We start from the raw sequence: 3,977 nt of genomic DNA, 5'->3' as shown, positions 1-3,977 counted from the left end.
CTATTTTCTGTTGTCATTTTGTTTTACCTTGTTGCAGTTGTTTCAAATATATTTTTATTTTTCCTAACATATTGTATGTCTTTCTAGTTGTGTTTTATTACTTATTCTTTGTTATTATACTGCTCCTTTTTTTCTTTTCTTTTGCCACACCATTCGGCTTGCAGCATCTTGGTTCCCAGGCTGGGAGTCAGGCCTGAGCTCCTGTGGTCGGAAGGCTGAGTCCAAACCTCTGCACTGACAGAGAACCTCAGACCCCAGGGAATATTAATTGGAGTGAAGTCTCCCAGAGGTCCTCATCTCGGCACCAAGACCTGGCTCTACCCAAATGCCTGCAAACTCCAGTGCTGCACACCTCAGGCCAAACAACCAGTAAGACAGGAATACAGCCCCACTCATCAAAAAAAAAAAAAAAAAGAAACAACAAAAAAATATTTTACAAATGAAGGAGCAAGGTAAAAACCTACAAGACCAAATAAATGAAGACAAAATAGGCAACCTACCTGAAAAAGAATTCAGAGTAATGATACTAAAGATGATCCAAAATCTCGGAAACAGAATGGAGAAAATACAAGAAACGTTTAACAAGGACCTAGAAGAACTAAGGAGCAAACACACAGTGATGAACAGCACAATAAGTGAAATTAAAAATGCTCTGGAAGGAATCAATAGCAGAATAACTGAGGCAGAAGAACAGGCGAGTGAGCTGGAAGATAAAATGGTGGAAATAATAACTGCCGTAGAGCAGAATAAAGAAAAAAGAATGAAAAGAATTGAGGACAGTCTCAGAGACCTCTGGGACAACATTAAATGCACAAACATTCAAATTATAGGGGTCCCAGAAGAAGAAGAGAAAGAGAAAGGGTCTGAGAAAATATTTGAAGAGATTACAGTTGAAAAATTCCCTAACATGGGAAAGGAAATAACCACTCAAGTCCAGGAAGCGCAGAGAGTCCCATACAAGATAAACCCTAGGAGAAACACACCAAGACACATATTAATCAAACTAACAAAAAATTAAATTCAAAGAAAAAAATATTAAAAGCAGCAAGGGAAAAGCAAAAAGACATACAAGGGAATCCCCATAAGGTTATCAGCTGATTTCTCAGCAGAAACTCTATAGGCCAGAAGGGAGTGGCAGGATATATATTTCAAGTGATGAAAGCAAAATCCCTAAAACCAAGATTACTCTACCCAGCAAGGATCTCATTCAGATTTGACAGAGAAATCAAAAGCTTTACAGACAAGCAAAAGCTACAAGAATTCAGCACCACCGAACCACCTTTATAACAAATGCTAAAGGAACTTCTCTAAGCAGGAAACACAAGAGAAGAAAAAGACCCACAAAAACAAACCCAAATCAATTAAGAAAATGGTAATAGGAACATATGTATTGATAATCACCTTGAATGTAAATGGATTAAATGCTCCAACCAGAAGACACAGACTGGTTGAATGGACACAAAAATAAGACCCTTACATATGCTGTCTACAAGAAACCCACTTCAGACCTAGGGACACATACAGACTGAAAGTGAGGGGATGAAAAAAGATATTCCATGCAAATGGAAATTAAAAGAAAGCTGGAGCAGCAATGCTCATATCAGACAAAATAGACTTTAAAATAAAGACTACTACAAGAGACAAGGAAAGGCACGACATAGTGATCAAGGGATCAGTCCAAAAAGAAAACATAACAATTATAAATATTTATGCACCCAACATAGGAGCACCTCAATACATAAGGCGAATGCTAACAGCCATAAAAGGAGAAATTGACAGTAACACGGTAATAGAGGGGGACTTTAACACCCCACTTACACCAGTAGACAGATCATCCAGACAGAAAATAAATAAGGAAACACAAACTTTAAATGACACAAGAGACCAGATAGATTTAATTGACAATTATAGGACATTCCACCCAAAAGTGGAAGAATACACTTTCTTCTCAAGTGCACACAGAACTTTCTCCAGAATAGATCACATGTTGGGTCACAAATCAAGCCTTGGAAAATTTAAGAAAATTGAAATCGGATCAAGCACCTTTTCCGACCACAACTCTATGAGATTAGAAATCAATTACAGGAAAACACTGTAAAACACACAAATACATGGAGGCTAAACAGTGCGCTGCTAAATAACCAAGAGATCACTGAAGAAATCAAAGAAGAAATTTCAAAAATACCTAGAAACAAATGACAACAAAAACATGATGATCCAAAACCTACAGGACGCAGCCAAAGCCGTTCTAAGAGGGAAGTTTATAGCAATTCAAGCTCACCTTAAGAAACAAGAAAAATCTCAAATAAACAATCTAAACTTACATGTAAAGCAACTAGAAAAAGGCGAACAAAGAAAACCCAAAGTTAGTAGAAGGAAAGAAATCATAAATATCAGAGCAGAAATAAATGAAATAAAAATGAAGAAAACAACAGCAAAGATCAATAAAACTAAAAGTTGGTTCTTTGAGAAGATAAACAAAATTGATAAACCTTTAGCCAGACTCATCAAGAAAAAAAGGGAGAGGACTCAAATCAATAAAATTGGAAATGAAAAAGGAGAGATTACAACTGACATTGTAGAAGTACAAAGGATCATAAGAGACTACTACAAGCAACTCTATGCCAATAAAATGGGCAACCTGGAAGAAACGGACAAATTCTTGGAAAGGTACAACTTTCCAAGACTGAACCAGGAAGAATTAGAAAATATAAACAGACCAATCACAGGTAATGAAATTGAAACTGTAATGAAAAATCTTCCAACAAACAAAAGTCCAGGACCAGGTGGCTTCACAGGCGAATTCTATCAAACATTTAGAGAAGAGTTAACACCTATCTTTCTCAAACTCTTCCAAAAAACTGCAGAGGGAGGAACACTCCCAAACTCGTTCTATGAGGCCACCATCACCCTGATACCAAAACCAGACAAAGATATCACAAAAAAAGAAAATTACAGACCAATATCACTGATGAACATATATGCAAAAATCCTCAACAAAATACTAGCAAACAGAATCCAACAACAGATCATACAACATGATCAATTGGGATTTATCCCAGAGATGCAAGGATTCTTCAATACATGCAAAACAATCAATGTGATACACCATATTAACAAATAGAAGAATAAAAACCATATGATCATCTCAATAGATGCAGAAAACGCTTTTGACAAAATTCAACACAATTTATGATGAAAACTCTCCAGAAAGTGGTCATAGAGGGAACCTACCTCAATATAATAAAAGCCATACACGATATACCCACAGCAAACGTCATTCTCAATGGTGAAAAACTGAAGGCATTTCCTTTAAGATCAAGAACAAGATAAGGATGTCCATGCTTGCTGCTATCATTCAACATAGTATTGGAAGTCCTAGCCATGGCAATCAGAGAAGAAAAAGAAATAAAAGGAATACAAATTGGAAAAGAAGAAGTAAAACTGTCACTGTTTGCCAATGACATGATACTATACATACAAAATCCTAAAGATGCCACCAGAAAAGTACTAGAACTAGTCAATTAATTTGGTTAAGGTTGCAGGATACAAAATTAATGCACAGAAATCTCTTGCATTCCTATACACTAATAATGAAAGATCAGAAAGAGAAATTAAGGAAACAATACCATTTACCATTGCAACAAAAAGAATAAAATACCTATGAATAAACCTACCTAAGGAGGCAAAGGACCTGTACTCAGAAAACTATAAAACACTGATGAAAGAAAGCAAAGATGACATAAACTGATGGAGAGCTATACCATGCTCTTGGATTGGAAGAATCAATATTGTGAAAATGACTATACTACCGGAAGCAATCTACGGGTTCAATGCAATCCCTATCAAATTACCAGCGGCATTTTTTCACAGAACTAGAACAAAAAACTTTACAATTTGTATGGAAACACAAAGACCCCGAACAACCAAAGCAATCTGGAGAAAGAAAAATGGAGCTGAGGAATCAGGCTCCCTGA

The sequence above is a fragment of the Eschrichtius robustus genome, chromosome 15 (assembly GCF_028021215.1).
Source record: "Eschrichtius robustus isolate mEscRob2 chromosome 15, mEscRob2.pri, whole genome shotgun sequence".
Classification (NCBI taxonomy): Eukaryota; Metazoa; Chordata; class Mammalia; order Artiodactyla; family Eschrichtiidae; genus Eschrichtius; species Eschrichtius robustus.
The sequence above is the reverse complement of the archived record's forward strand: the minus strand, read 5'-3'. Positions refer to the sequence as shown.